A 16,776-nucleotide genomic window follows, 5' to 3' on the forward strand; every position below is an offset into this window, starting at 1 on the left:
ACTCCAGTCTAACAGAAGTGGCCCTAACTGCAGCGAAACCATCACCAGGGGAATATTTTTTATTCAAACATAAGGACATAATTTACATATCAATGATAAATACACAGATTGATTGTCGGAAAGGGGGCAAATAAACCATTTCCATGACTGGCGTCCCCAGACTTATTAGCATATTTAGTGCATAAGTAGTGTAATTCTCCTATTAAGGAGATTGCAGACTGGGTTATAGAAAATCAAAATAAAAATAAAATATATAAAAAAAAAAAAAAAAGGAGCAACTGGACTATGAGATATATATAATCTTCAACAAAAAAATAAAAAAATAAAACTAAAATCTTACCCCATATATCAGGCAAGTTGCTTTTATTATTTGTCGTTGCTATCATATGTTGGGTATATCAATTAACATTGAAATGAGGACAGATAATCTCTTCCTCCTTTACTTATCAAGCCAGCGGACCGCGATAAGAGCCCCTATTTAGGGATCCCTCATTCCTGTCCCCAAAAGGATCTGCAGAGGCACGAGAAATATGTGTAAAATATATCTTAGCCATTGGATTATGTTTATCAAATGGCACAGTCCCAAGTTTTTAACATACCTGGTAGTGATACGGCAATAAAGAAATAAAACCAGTTCAAACAGCCACGTGTACCATATATTGTCAGATAAAAGTTGGACAAGGTGTGTTTCTAAACACGAGAAAATTCTCTGTATTGATCTCTGAAACAGAAAAAATAAACGATGAGACCAAGTCTTCATTATAGCCATCCCAAAAATGAGAATAAAAAATGCATAGCCCTAAAGTTAGGACTGCAGGCATGTCCAATTGGTCCAGTAAAGACATATTTGTCTTACCTGTTGAATGAAGCACCGTGGTCTATTCGGTGAAATTTTAGAGTTTCCTCCGTCCGTTTAGCGGCTCCACGTGTCCGCTCCCAATGCTAGCTTGGATAACACTGACCGGGAGCCGCGAATTTTAACTCGTGTCTCCAGCCCGGCAGCGTCTGACATCATCGCCGGGCTGCGGGCACACCTAATGGGAGGATCCCCTTCGTGCGCACGTGCGCACGAAGTATTCCCTTCGTGCGCACGTAGGTATCTAGTGCGCGTGCGTAACGAACGTGTTGCACGTCAATACAGCGCGTCGGCCATTTTAGATTCTGGCCGAAGTGGGAGGCTTTGCCAGTAGTGACCCATTAAAGCCTGTGCTGTGGCCAGGATCCACCATTTGGTCAGAGACAGGTAACCTATACGGTTTAGGGGCTGTTAGCCCTGATTTTAAATTCAAATGAGTCATAATTCAAGTAAATGGGGACAAAGGTATCCCGACATAAGTGTCGATCGCCATATGTCCCTGGTTTCAAATGATGGAAAAAGAAGCTAATTTACTTGCAGCAAACCGGCAAAACCGAAGAAGGGGATTAACCCATATTTGAAACGGGGCAGGCTGACCAAACCCTCAACTGGTTGAGGAGGGTTGTAGGTCAGATCCGCCCCGGGGTGCACGTACAGACCAAAAGGGGGCAAAAGATAATAGGAGGGTCCCTTTTATATCATAGAGTCCCTACCTCAGTTCGCTGGCTTGGAAACACCTCATTGTTTATGGCTTTTCGAATAGCCATAGCCAGTGCTATAGAGAAAAAAAATAAAAATAAATAAATAAATAAATAAATAAATGTTTGGAACCATTTTCCACCTCACATTTCTTTTCTCCCTGCCTATATAAGGAAAGGTTTAAAACTGATTGAGTCATTGAGTCCCGGAGATCGGGTGGCCCCCAAATTGTGTATCCATCTAGTCTCCCGCTGTAAGAGTATATTATTGTAATCTCCCCCTCTTTCTCCCGGAGGGACATATTCCAGGGGGAAGAAATGCATGAGACTGTCATTAAACTGATGATATAAGCCAAAATGTCGGCTAATTGGGGTTTCCATCTTCCTCCCCCGCACCAGGGACACATGGTCCCTGATGCGGTGGAAGAAGGGACGCTTCGTCTTCCCAACGTAAAAAGCATTGCATTGACAGATCATAATATATACCACTCCCACTGACTGACATGTTACAGCAAATTTAGGCTTGAAAGTGTGGCCATTGGGCAGGCATATGGATTTTGACGCATGTAGATAGACAGAAGCCACATTTGTGGCAAGGGGTGCATCCTACTTTGGAGCCCACCTTCGAGGGAGGGGAGAAATGGCTTTGTACTAGAGAGTCCTTTAGAGATCGTGATCTCCTGTATGTAATACCCGGATAATCCGGGAGATGTTTGGCTAGGGTGGGATCTCCCTTTAAGAGATACCAGTATCTCTGAAGGGTCCCCTTGATTTGCTGATGTTGTTCATTGAACGTGGTGATGAATCTCACCCCTTCAATGTTTCTAGGCCGTTTATGACTGTGTATTAAAGAAGCCCTATTCTGTTTTTTGGCTCGTGTATAGGCCCTTTTGAGGCTCTTGTTACTGTAGCCTCTTTGCCGGAGGCGTAGTCTCAGTTCCCTAGCTTCTAAATTAAAGTCCTCATGATTGCTGCAATTCCGTTTGAGCCGGAGATATTGTCCGTATGGGATACTCGCTATCAGAGGGGACGGGTGTGAGCTCGATGCATGCAAAAGTGAATTTGCCGCAGTTGCCTTACGGTGGAGAGTTGATTGAATTCCCCCTCCCACATCAGTAAAGATTTGCACATCAAGGAAAGTTATCCTGGACAAACTCTTTTCCATGGTAAATTTTAAATTAAAGGAATTTATGCCCAATAGGTCTATAAAAGTATTCAGATCCTTTTCATCACCTGTCCAGACAAAGAAAATGTCGTCAATGAATCTTTGCCACATTGGTATTAGATCGAAGAATCGTTGGAGATTCTCCTGGCGGAAGATTTGGCGCTCCCACCCCCCCAGGTAGAGGTTGGCATAAGAGGGGGCACATTTGGTCCCCATAGCAACCCCCTGCACCTGGAGGTAGTGGGAGCGCCCAAACATAAAGATGTTGTTGGTGAGAATAAAATATAAAAGGTCCAAAATAAACCTCCTGTAGTTGGGAGGGATGCGCCCATCCTCCACAATAAAGCTTTCAATCGTCTGAACCCCCAAATCGTGGGGGATCGAATTATATAAGGCCTCTACGTCTAGAGTGACCAACCAGGTCCCCTCCAATAGCGAGATCCCATCAAGCGCCCGCAGCAAATCAGAGGTGTCTCGAAGGTAGGATGTTAAATCCTCCACATAGGGGCGTAAAAAATCGTCGACTAGAGCACTTGTATGCTCAGTCAGACAGCCTCGTCCTGATACAATGGGACGGCCCGGGGGTTTCGAAGGATGTTTATGCACCTTTGGAAGGGCATACATTGTTGGAGTTTTGGGATTCAAGACATGTAAATATTCCCAAGTCTTTTTGGTAATGGTTCCCTGTCTATAGGTTCTCGCAATCAGTTTATCGAATTGGACACGAATGTGACTTATGTGGCTCGCTGGGATCTTTCGATACCATTGTTTATTTTGTAACAGGTTTAGTACCATCTCTTCATATTGGGTGACATCCATTATTACAAGGTTGCCCCCTTTATCTGCCGGTTTAATTATTATATCTGTATTAGATTTTAACACAGATAAGGCCTCTTTTTGTTGTTTCGTGAGATTGGGTGGTTGTGTGTCCTTCCACTTTGTTTTTGTTATTTCTTTGGTCACCTGTTGTACAAATGCCCATATATTGGGATTATTTTGCAAAATGGGGAACTTGTTGGATCGAGGTTTGTACTCTTTGATTACAGATGAAGAGTATGGTTCCGAAGTTGCATCCCGAGGTCCCCGACCCCCTCTTGGTCAGCGAGCATTATAGACGCCTCCTCGAGATCTGTGGAATCAATGCCCCCTTCATCCCATAGTTCCATTAAATCTTCAATGGCCCTAATCTCCGAGAGACTAAGGCCATCGAGTGAGGTACTGGAAGATTGTGGGTCTTGTTTTGAATTAGATGATTTGTCAAAGATAACTTTGAACATGAGTTTTCGAGCAAATAAATGTGTCTTTAACCACTTCAAAAGTGTCAATAGGTTGTGTGGGACAAAAGGAGAGGCCCAATCTTAATAAAGAGATTTGGGCTTCAGTGAGTGAAAATGATGAAAGATTAATTATTTCAAAGGGATTTTGTTGTGTCTCGAATGAGTCGTGGTTTGATCTGGTAATTTGGGAACAGGTTGGTTGAAAATGGGGGCTGTGCGAAAACCCGATTCAGTGGTGCCCATAGACCGCCCCCTCATTTTGGGGCGAGACCACGGGCACCTCTAACACTTCACCTCTCTCACATCCCAACCTCACAACCGATTCACAGGTGCCCATGGTCTCGCCCCAAAATGAGGGGGGGCGGTCTATGGGCACCACTGAATCGGGTTTTCGCACAGCCCCCATTTTCAACCAACCTGTTCCCAAATTACCAGATCAAACCACGACTCATTCGAGACACAACAAAATCCCTTTGAAATAATTAATCTTTCATCATTTTCACTCACTGAAGCCCAAATCTCTTTATTAAGATTGGGCCTCTCCTTTTGTCCCACACAACCTATTGACACTTTTGAAGTGGTTAAAGACACATATTTATTTGCTCGAAAACTCATGTTCAAAGTTATCTTTGACAAATCATCTAATTCAAAACAAGACCCACAATCTTCCAGTACCTCACTCGATGGCCTTAGTCTCTCGGAGATTAGGGCCATTGAAGATTTAATGGAACTATGGGATGAAGGGGGCATTGATTCCACAGATCTCGAGGAGGCGTCTATAATGCTCGCTGACCAAGAGGGGGGTCGGGGACCTCGGGATGCAACTTCGGAACCATACTCTTCATCTGTAATCAAAGAGTACAAACCTCGATCCAACAAGTTCCCCATTTTGCAAAATAATCCCAATATATGGGCATTTGTACAACAGGTGACCAAAGAAATAACAAAAACAAAGTGGAAGGACACACAACCACCCAATCTCACGAAACAACAAAAAGAGGCCTTATCTGTGTTAAAATCTAATACAGATATAATAATTAAACCGGCAGATAAAGGGGGCAACCTTGTAATAATGGATGTCACCCAATATGAAGAGATGGTACTAAACCTGTTACAAAATAAACAATGGTATCGAAAGATCCCAGCGAGCCACATAAGTCACATTCGTGTCCAATTCGATAAACTGATTGCGAGAACCTATAGACAGGGAACCATTACCAAAAAGACTTGGGAATATTTACATGTCTTGAATCCCAAAACTCCAACAATGTATGCCCTTCCAAAGGTGCATAAACATCCTTCGAAACCCCCGGGCCGTCCCATTGTATCAGGACGAGGCTGTCTGACTGAGCATGCAAGTGCTCTAGTCGACGATTTTTTACGCCCCTATGTGGAGGATTTAACATCCTACCTTCGAGACACCTCTGATTTGCTGCGGGCGCTTGATGGGATCTCGCTATCGGAGGGGACCTGGTTGGTCACTCTAGACGTAGAGGCCTTATATAATTCGATCCCCCACGATTTGGGGGTTCAGACGATTGAAAGCTTTATTGTGGAGGATGGGCGCATCCCTCCCAACTACAGGAGGTTTATTTTGGACCTTTTATATTTTATTCTCACCAACAACATCTTTATTTTTGGGCGCTCCCACTACCTCCAGGTGCAGGAGGTTGCTATGGGGACCAAATGTGCCCCCTCTTATGCCAACCTCTACCTGGGGGGGTGGGAGCGCCAAATCTTCCGCCAGGAGAATCTCCAACGATTCTTCGATCTAATACCAATGTGGCAAAGATTCATTGACGACATTTTCTTTGTCTGGACGGGTGATGAAAAGGATCTGAATACTTTTATAGACCTATTGGGCATAAATTCCTTTAATTTAAAATTTACCATGGAAAAGAGTTTGTCCAGGATAACTTTCCTTGATGTGCAAATCTTTACTGATGTGGGAGGGGGAATTCAATCAACTCTCCACCGTAAGGCAACTGCGGCAAATTCACTTTTGCATGCATCGAGCTCACACCCGTCCCCTCTGATAGCGAGTATCCCATACGGACAATATCTCCGGCTCAAACGGAATTGCAGCAATCATGAGGACTTTAATTTAGAAGCTAGGGAACTGAGACTACGCCTCCGGCAAAGAGGCTACAGTAACAAGAGCCTCAAAAGGGCCTATACACGAGCCAAAAAACAGAATAGGGCTTCTTTAATACACAGTCATAAACGGCCTAGAAACATTGAAGGGGTGAGATTCATCACCACGTTCAATGAACAACATCAGCAAATCAAGGGGACCCTTCAGAGATACTGGTATCTCTTAAAGGGAGATCCCACCCTAGCCAAACATCTCCCGGATTATCCGGGTATTACATACAGGAGATCACGATCTCTAAAGGACTCTCTAGTACAAAGCCATTTCTCCCCTCCCTCGAAGGTGGGCTCCAAAGTAGGATGCACCCCTTGCCACAAATGTGGCTTCTGTCGATATCTACATGCTTCAAAATCCATATGCCTGCCCAATGGCCACACTTTCAAGCCTAAATTTGCTGTAACATGTCAGTCAGTGGGAGTGGTATATATTATGATCTGTCAATGCAATGCTTTTTACGTTGGGAAGACGAAGCGTCCCTTCTTCCACCGCATCAGGGACCATGTGTCCCTGGTGCGGGGGAGGAAGATGGAAACCCCAATTAGCCGACATTTTGGCTTATATCATCAGTTTAATGACAGTCTCATGCATTTCTTCCCCCTGGAATATGTCCCTCCGGGAGAAAGAGGGGGAGATTACAATAATATACTCTTACAGCGGGAGACTAGATGGATACACAATTTGGGGGCCACCCGATCTCCGGGACTCAATGACTCAATCAGTTTTAAACCTTTCCTTATATAGGCAGGGAGAAAAGAAATGTGAGGTGGAAAATGGTTCCAAACATTTATTTATTTATTTATTTTTTTTTATTTTTTTTCTCTATAGCACTGGCTATGGCTATTCGAAAAGCCATAAACAATGAGGTGTTTCCAAGCCAGCGAACTGAGGTAGGGACTCTATGATATAAAAGGGACCCTCCTATTATCTTTTGCCCCCTTTTGGTCTGTACGGGCACCCCGGGGCGGATCTGACCTACAACCCTCCTCAACCAGTTGAGGGTTTGGTCAGCCCGCCCCGTTTCAAATATGGGTTAATCCCCTTCTTCGGTTTTGCCGGTTTGCTGCAAGTAAATTAGCTTCTTTTTCCATCATTTGAAACCAGGGACATATGGCGATCGACACTTATGTCGGGATACCTTTGTCCCCATTTACTTGAATTATGACTCATTTGAATTTAAAATCAGGGCTAACAGCCCCTAAACCGTATAGGTTACCTGTCTCTGACCAAATGGTGGATCCTGGCCACAGCACAGGCTTTAATGGGTCACTACTGGCAAAGCCTCCCACTTCGGCCAGAATCTAAAATGGCCGACGCGCTGTATTGACGTGCAACACGTTCGTTACGCACGCGCACTAGACACCTACGTGCGCACGAAGGGAATACTTCGTGCGCACGTGCGCACGAAGGGGATCCTCCCATTAGGTGTGCCCGCAGCCCGGCGATGATGTCAGACGCTGCCGGGCTGGAGACACGAGTTTAAATTCGCGGCTCCCGGTCAGTGTTATCCAAGCTAGCATTGGGAGCGGACACGTGGAGCCGCTAAACGGACGGAGGAAACTCTAAAATTTCACCGAATAGACCACGGTGCTTCATTCAACAGGTAAGACAAATATGTCTTTACTGGACCAATTGGACATGCCTGCAGTCCTAACTTTAGGGCTATGCATTTTTTATTCTCATTTTTGGGATGGCTATAATGAAGACTTGGTCTCATCGTTTATTTTTTCTGTTTCAGAGATCAATACAGAGAATTTTCTCGTGTTTAGAAACACACCTTGTCCAACTTTTATCTGACAATATATGGTACACGTGGATACCGGGCTGTTTGAACTGGTTTTATTTCTTTATTGCCGTATCACTACCAGGTATGTTAAAAACTTGGACTGTGCCATTTGATAAACATAATCCAATGGCTAAGATATATTTTACACATATTTCTCGTGCCTCTGCAGATCCTTTTGGGGACAGGAATGAGGGATCCCTAAATAGGGGCTCTTATCGCGGTCCGCTGGCTTGATAAGTAAAGGAGGAAGAGATTATCTGTCCTCATTTCAATGTTAATTGATATACCCAACATATGATAGCAACGACAAATAATAAAAGCAACTTGCCTGATATATGGGGTAAGATTTTAGTTTTATTTTTTTATTTTTTTGTTGAAGATTATATATATCTCATAGTCCAGTTGCTCCTTTTTTTTTTTTTTTTTTATATTTTATTTTTATTTTGATTTTCTATAACCCAGTCTGCAATCTCCTTAATAGGAGAATTACACTACTTATGCACTAAATATGCTAATAAATCTGGGGACGCCATTCATGGAAATGGTTTATTTGCCCCCTTTCCGACAATCAATCTGTGTATTTATCATTGATATGCAAATTATGTCCTTATGTTTGAATAAAAAATATTCCCCTGGTGATGGTTTCGCTGCAGTTAGGGCCACTTCTGTTAGACTGGAGTGAATCCACCACTAGACTAATGTAATTAAGATATGTCAAACCATGTAGGTGGACATTTCCTATGCCTTTGTTCTGGGCTTACTGTGTGTACAAAAATGCTGTATATTTATATTAAAATACATTTTCTTATATAATTTCAGTTTTTTTGTTTGCTGCAATTGTCCTGAGGAAGCTCTGAAGAGCGAAACATGTAGGAAAGAAACAATGCAGTCTAAATCACATATGAATGTGGTAATGGATGGAGCTATATAAGCCCACATACCAACTCTTTTATATATGTACCTTGTCACTTTGTATGTTTAATGGATGTAATTGTCTATTTTGTTCGTAAAATGTCTTTTGTACATCAAATAAAAATTTCAATGATTTTATATATGGTTTAAGTATATTTAGTGCCGTCATAAAAGTCCCGGGGGTTGGTTGCCCCTCCAGTCCCTCTTTTCTCTTATCCCCTTTCCTTGTATAATTTTCAATGGGACGTGGCACTCTCTGAATATGTAGAAAAAAATGTAAATAGACCATTAGCCTATATCTATACGTATCTTTTATCTGTCCTTGACTATTGTTTAAATTGGTTTGATGTTCCGAAACACTTAAGTGTGACAAACATGCAAAGGAACAGGAAATGAGGAAGGGGGCAAACACTTTTTCACACCACTGTATTTTTACTGTCCTCCCAACTGCAAGTGTATACAAATCCCAATATCCCCTTTTCTGTCAATTTATGACTTCCACTGTAAGCCACGGACAGTAAAAATTATTTTAGTGTTGCCCACTAGCACTGACGCCCCCCCCCCCTTTTTTTATTTTTTTTAACTGTGAAACCCAGATGACCATTCTGGAACAGATGCGTCATGTATGTGTTTATTACTAAGAAGATACCAAAAAAAATAATTATCCAATATTTTATTCCTGCTAGATTTTAATACTTGTTTTAAATCACTAGATGGCACTGCTTCATCATTTATTTATTTTTTAAGTCTAAAACTGAGGTTATAGTATGCATGTTAAAAGTAACGGGACGCCTGCCTTTACACACATACATGAACTTTAATGACATCCCAGTCTTAGTCTGTAGGGTTCAATATTGAGTTGGCCCACCCTTTGCAGCTGGAACAGCTTCAACCCTTTCGGGAAGGCTGTCCACAAGGTTAAGGAGTGTGTCTATGGGAATGTTTGACAGTTTTTGCAAAAGCGCATTTGTGAGGTCAGGCACTGATGTGGATGAGAAGGCCTAGCTCGCAGTCTCTGTTCTAATTCATCCCAAAGGTGTTCTATGGGGTTGAGGTCAGGACTGTGCAGGCCAGTCAAGTTCCTCCACCCGAACACGCTCATGCAGTTCTATATGGACCTTGATTTGTGCACTGGTCCAAATCATATGGTGGAGGGTGGATTGTGGTGTGGGGTTGTTTTTCAGGGGTTGGACCTGGCTCCTTAGTTCCAGTGAAGGGAACTCTTAAGGCATCAGCATACCAAGACAATTTGGACAATTTCATGCTCCCAACTTTGTGGGAATAGTTCGGGGATGGCCCCTTCCTGTTCCAACATGACTGCGCACCAGTGCACAAAGCAAGGTCCATAAAGACATTGAACTTGACTCGCCTGCACCCCAACCCGGTAGAATGCCTTTGGGATGAACCTTGTGGACAGCGTTCCCAGAAGGGTTGAAGCGGTTATAAATGCATAGGGTGGACCAACTCAATATTGAACCCTACGGACTAAGACTGGAATGCCATTAAAGTTCATGTGCTTGTAAAGGCAGGTGTCCCAATACTTTTGAACACACACTATCTCACAAAAGTGAGTACACCCCTCACATTTTATTCTAACTTTTCATGTTAGAACACTGAAAGAGGACACTGCTACAATGTAAAGTAGTGAGTGTACAGCTTGTATAAAGCCCCATACACACCATTAGATTTTCTGCAGATTTTTGTCTTCAGATTTACCAAAACCATGTAGTGCAAAGGCCTGCCTGATTGCATACACATTGAAACTCCTAAGGTTTGAGCTCATATTATATGGTATTGGTAAATATGAAGGAAAAAAAAAATCAGCAGAAAATCTGATAGCGTGTATGGGGCAGACCGTTCAGATCCGCCTTCGTTTTTTCGGGCGTATATCCGATGAAATCCGATCCACAAAATCCAGATGGATGGATGTCCTATTTTCCATTTGTCTGGTGGATCGGATGAAAATATACAGGCGGTCCATAATCATCCGATGCCCCCCATAGGGGAGATTGGACTCTGACAGGTCCGTCCCTGCACAGAGGGCAGAGACAGACTTGTCATCCTCCGGCTCAGCGGGGATCGCTCCGTTGTAAGCGTCGTGAAAACTGACAGCACTGTGTGAAAGGGGCCTAACCGTGCTAATTTGCCATCCCCTCAATGTCTAAATCGCTGGAAACAAAAGTGAGTACACCCCTAAGTGAAAATGACCAATTTGGGCCCAAAGTGTCAATAGTTTGTGTGGCCACCATTATTTTCCAAGACTGGAGTCCTCTTCCACTCCTCCATGACAACATCATGGAGCTGGTGGATGTTAGAGGCCTCCTCCACCTTCCGAGGATGCCCCACAGATGCTCAATAGGGTTTAGGTCTGGATACGTGTTTTGCCAGTCCATTACTAGCCAAGCACTCATACGTCTATTTCCCAAAGACAACCTCTGGATATGACGCTGAGCACTTGAACTCAACTTCTGTGGTTGACCATGGCAAGGCCTGTTCTGAGTGGAACCTGTCCTGTTAAACCGCTGTATGGTCTTGGCCACTGTGCTGCAGGTCCGTTTCAGGGTCTTGGCAATCTTCTTATAGCCTAGGCCAGGGATATGCAATTAGCGGACATCCAGCTGTTGCAAAACTACAAGTCCCATCATGCCTCTGCCTCTGGGTGTCATGCTTGTGGCTGTAAAGTCTCGCTATGCCTCATGGGACTTGTAGTTCTGCAACAGCTGGAGGTCCGCTAATTGCATATCCCTGGCCTAGGCCCTCTATGTAGAACAACAATTCTTTTTTTCAGATCCTCTGAGAGTTCTTTGCCATGAGGTGCCATGTTAAACTTCCAGTGACCAGTATGAGATAGTGAGAGCGATAACACCAAATTTAACACACTTGCTCCCCATTCACACCTGCGACCTTGTAACACTAATGAGTTACATGACACCTCGGAGGGAAAATGGCTAATTGGGCACAATTTGGACATTTTCACTTTGGGATGTACTCACTTTTTTTGCTAGCGGTTTAGACATTAATGGCTGTGTTTTGAGTTATTTTGAGGTGACGGCAAATTTACACTGTTGTACAAGCTTTACACTCACTACTTTACATTGTAGCAAAGTGTCATTTCCTCGGTGTTGTCACATACAAAGATATATATATATATAAAAAAAAATTAAAAAACATACAAATATATATTTTGATTATGTGAACATTATAGAAGTTGAAAAACTATGATTATATACATATCAGGGCTCAAAATTTCAAGTCCTAAGCTACTAGTCAGGCCTTAAGAGTTACTCGCCCCACCCCTAAACATGCCCTCTTAAATTATCTCATGAAAGGACACTGGTAAATATTTTATGCAGAATTAAGTTACAAAAATAAATATTAAACACACAACTTTAATATTAACAAAGCATATTTCATTGATTTGACTCTGCTAAATAAAATATTATTGGCTACTATAGGTACTGTACACATCATTACTGCCTTGTTAGGTAAATATGTCCTACGTACAGACTGCAGGGTTGAGAGGTGCGCTACACTAGGTGACTGGGAGGGAGTGAAACCTTCTTTCTGAGTTCGCACCAAACCAATCCCTAAGGCTCCATTAACACCTGTGCGTTTTGTAAACTCATGCAAAAACAGGATTTTTAAAACAGCTTACCTTTAAAATCCTTTTCTTTGATGTACATCAGGGGACACAGAGCCACAGTAATTACTATGTGGGTTATAGGGCCACTGATAGGTGATGGACACTGGCACGCCCTAAGGCAAGAAGTGGACTCCTTATATAACCCCTCCCACTACTGGGAGTCCTCAGTTTTGTAGCCAAGCAATACAAGTGTATACCAAGAAGGGAGGGACCTCTGTGTCCCCTGATGTACTTCAAAGAAAAAGATTTTACACGTAAGCTGTTTTAAAAATCCTGTTTTCTTTTCTTACATCAGGGGACACAGAGCCATAGAAATTACTATATGGGATGTCCCATAGCAATGGCAACTGAAGGGAGGGAGACACAATAAAAAAGGAGGCCAGAGGACTCATACTGAAGCCTGCAGTAAACTGCGCCCGAAGAAAATATCCTCATGAACTTTAACATCGATTTGACAAAATCTGGTAAATGTATAAACCAAAGACCAAGTCGCGGCCATACAGATCTGAGCCATATAGGCCTGATGATGCACCACCCAAGAGGCACTAATCGCCCTGGATGAGTGTGCTCCAACATAAGGAGGAAGAATTTTCTTTAAGTCGAAGCTTGAACAATCACTTGACAAATCCATTTGGAAAATAGAATTTGACACTGCCTGTTCACAATTTGGATCCACTGGCAGTACAAACAAAACATGTGTTTTGCGAACCTGAGCTGTCGGCTTTAAATAGACTCTGATTGCTCTTACTACATCAAGGGAATGTAGTGCCTTCTCTTCCCTAGATTGAGGCTCTGGGGAGAAAGAAGCAAGAATAATATCTTGGTTTAAATGAAAAACCTGTGGCGGAACCCTCAGTAGAGGCTTCGGTCTTACCTCAGCTAAAAGACTACTGAGATCACAATGAAGGAACAGCGGATGGGCCTGTGGTTTGGGATGCATTTAAAGCATCCACCAGGGGGATGTATGTATTGGCCATCAAGCCTGCAAGGGCTGAGAAAAACTCCACCACTGACAGGCTCCAGGTTCATGAAACACTCTGCAAAGACTCTGAGTTGCAGATGGCCAGAAAAGCACTATTGGTGTGGAGTCTCACTCAATGTCATTTTAAAACTAGAGCCGAAACGCTGTTTGAAAAAGGGGATAAAAATGGAAAGCTCTTAGCAGGGGAGGGTTGGCAGCCTTAGGCCTGGGGGGCAAGTCCAGTCAAGTGGCCCATTGAACCCCCGAATCAGCTCACCATCCATCTACACCACATTCCCTGTACAGAGAGGGAGGGAGACTGTTCCACATTGCCCCAGAGAGAGAGACTGCTTGACACTGCTTGCACAGATAGTGACTGCTTCACACTGCCGGTCACTCTTTCTCTGTGCGGGCAGTGTGAAGCGGTCACTCTCTCTGTGTGGGCATTGTGAGGTGGTCACTCTCTCTGTGCGGGCAGTGTGAAGCGGTCACTCTCTCTGTGCGGGCAGTGTGAAGCGGTCACTCTCTCTGTGCGGGCAGTGTGAAGCGGTCACTCTCTCTGTGCGGGCAGTGTGAAGGGGTCACTCTCTCTGTGCAGGCAGTGTGGGGCAATCATTTTGGAGCAGTCTCTCAGAGAGACTGCATGATTGCCCCCAGAGAGACTGAGAACAAGAGCTTGCCCCTTCCCCACACTCAGTACAAAGACCAATAAGACTGCAGGAAGATGAAGACTAAAGACTGTGCTGTCACTACCGGTACACTAAGTGCTACCTGTGGAGTCTGGAGCTTCTCTGGTGAGTGAGCACTGCACCACTGGGCAAGCCAAGCCAGCAGAGTAGCCGAGAGTCACAGCGAGTTCAGCAGGCTAAACACGCAAGTCCTGCTTTCTCCTTGGCATGACCACCAGATTCACCAGGGTGCAGGCTCCTCCTGTGTCAATTGCGGGTAGTGAGAAAAGCACATGCAGGTGCACACCGGAGCACCAGCCAGATTAAGGGCACCGTGGGCCTGGTGCTGCAGTGGAGCAGGTTTAGGAGTGGCAGGAATATGAGGCAAGTAATGTCATATCCCAGCTCTCCTCTTACTGGCCACCCTCCCATGTTTCCAGGAGCCTGTGCTAGCTTGTGCCCAGACTTGGTCGCAGTCACACAGGTGTAATGCTAGAGAAGCCTGGCACTTGATTTACTAAGCATCCGTAAGAGCCGTGTGTGGGTGTGTGCTCGGAGTTGAAAGATATGAAGCCATCAGAATACAGTGATCGCTGACGGCAGCTTAGCAGCCAGCAGTGATCGCAAAAAAATAAATAAAGTCAAGCTGGTTGTATTGTCAGTTGATAGATCGAATTCTGTGCAACCAGTCTGCACATAGATTGATTGAAATCTCTGCTGAACAGGCAGAATTTCAATCCGTCTATGGTGGCCTAAGTCCACCAGTCTCTGTTTAATAATATCCTCATATCTTCTGGAAGGGGGTCTCAACTTAGGTTTAGAAATTCACTTTGAACTCCACCTTATTTCCAGAACTCTTTTTAGGGTCCTTTAACACTGAAGGCTCTTTACAGGCATTTTAGTGCTAAAAATAGCGCCTGTAAACTGCCTCTCATGCCACCCCAGTGTGAAAGCCCCCAAGTTCTCTCACAATGGAGCGGTGCGCTTGCAGGACATTCTGAAAAGTCCTGCAAGCAGCATTATTGGGGTGGTTTGGGAGAGGTGCCCTGCCCACTGAAATGAGCAACACACTAGAGGTGCTAGAGGTGCTAGCGCCGCTAAAATGAGCAGCGCTTTACCACTACTGCCCACACCACCCCAGTGTGAAAGTACTCTTGGATATTAATAAAATGTTTTTTTTAATAAATCGATCTGCATACTTTTAATACTACACAATTAGAGCCTCCTCTCTCTCTCTCTCCTCCCCCTTCCCCTCTTATCTTGAGCCATACACTACGGAATATATTTAAAGATCTACAGTATAAAGCATATATGCTAAGATTGGCCCTCTAGTGGCGGAATTTTACAACTACATCCCTCATCTGGATTTCTTTGAAGGCTGGATATGGAGAATGAAATGAGACTCCTGAGGTTCTTTTTGATCAGCTTGTTTACTCTATTTTAAGGTGAGAGTTCTGGGAGCTTGGATTATTGGAATTTGCATCATTGGTCCTCCTTCCATTTATTTTTAGTTATTTTTGTGCTTTTATGGACTATTTATTTTAATCACATTGAATTTTACACTTAGCTTATTTTTGAGTTTTGATAATTATATAATAGTGGCACGATTTGCACAGGACTCTATTTTCATTATTATTCATCTGATAGTTTGTGTTCACTATTTCGTCTTGCTGCATTTTTTTGCACTATTTATTAGCACGTGCACTTCTTGATCACTCATTTGTTTACAAATTGTATATTTATTTATATTTTTTTATCCATTTCCATTTATTTATCAGGTGTTTAGACGTATATTCACTTTAGTCACATTTATCCCATAGTGGCGCGAAGGCTTATTTTTTCACTCTTGGATATTAGATGTACAAACAATAAGTTGAGAGCACATCTAACGCCTACAGAGAGTAATGGAAATGAGGTGGAGTTCAAAGTGAACCATGGCATTACCTGCAGGGATTGGCATTTAGAGGGTTAAAACAGGCAGGGATGAAATGTAATATCAACTCCTTACTGCCTGTCAAATGCCTCTGAAAAGTGACCTGAGCATGGATCACTTTTTAGAGGAGTGGTTGCTGCAAACGAATACAAGCCTACAAGTTTCACTGTAGTGCGGGTGTACAGGCGGCTTTCACAGTCCCCCAGACTTCCCTCGGACTTCTTTTAGGGTGCACATTTTTGCTGCATTTTCTGGAATTGCACCAAAGATGCAGCATGCAGGACGTTTTGTGCACTTTCAGAACATGCAGTAAAAATGTGCAACCTCTATAGGACCACGGGCAACATGCAGGATGACTGCCAGGACACCAGCACTGCAGCCAAACCACAACATGCCAGTGTGAGCCCACATCATACCACCTAGAAGGTACTGCTCAGGCTGCTAGAAAAAACAAACCTCTTTGGCTGCAGAGAGGGGGAGGGAGGAGCTCACTTACTTGGATGGTCTCAGCCTCCCAGGAGCCTCACTGGATTCCAGCTGACTGCTCAGATTGAACTTTCCCGCCCCACACATCCTCTTCACAGACAGCACAGGGGCTGCCCCGGAGTGTGGGTGGGGAAAGAAGCAGGTCCAGCCTCTGCCAGCCAATGGTGTGGAGTAGGGAGGGGCTGGGCGGGGCTGTGCTGTGTAACACAGACTGTCAGCCCTGACATGAAGACATCGCTGGA

The sequence above is a fragment of the Lithobates pipiens genome, unplaced genomic scaffold (genome assembly GCF_037356315.1).
Source record: "Lithobates pipiens isolate NorthernLeopardFrog02 unplaced genomic scaffold, aLitPip1_a1.2 Scaffold_19, whole genome shotgun sequence".
NCBI classification, from domain to species: domain Eukaryota; kingdom Metazoa; phylum Chordata; class Amphibia; order Anura; family Ranidae; genus Lithobates; species Lithobates pipiens.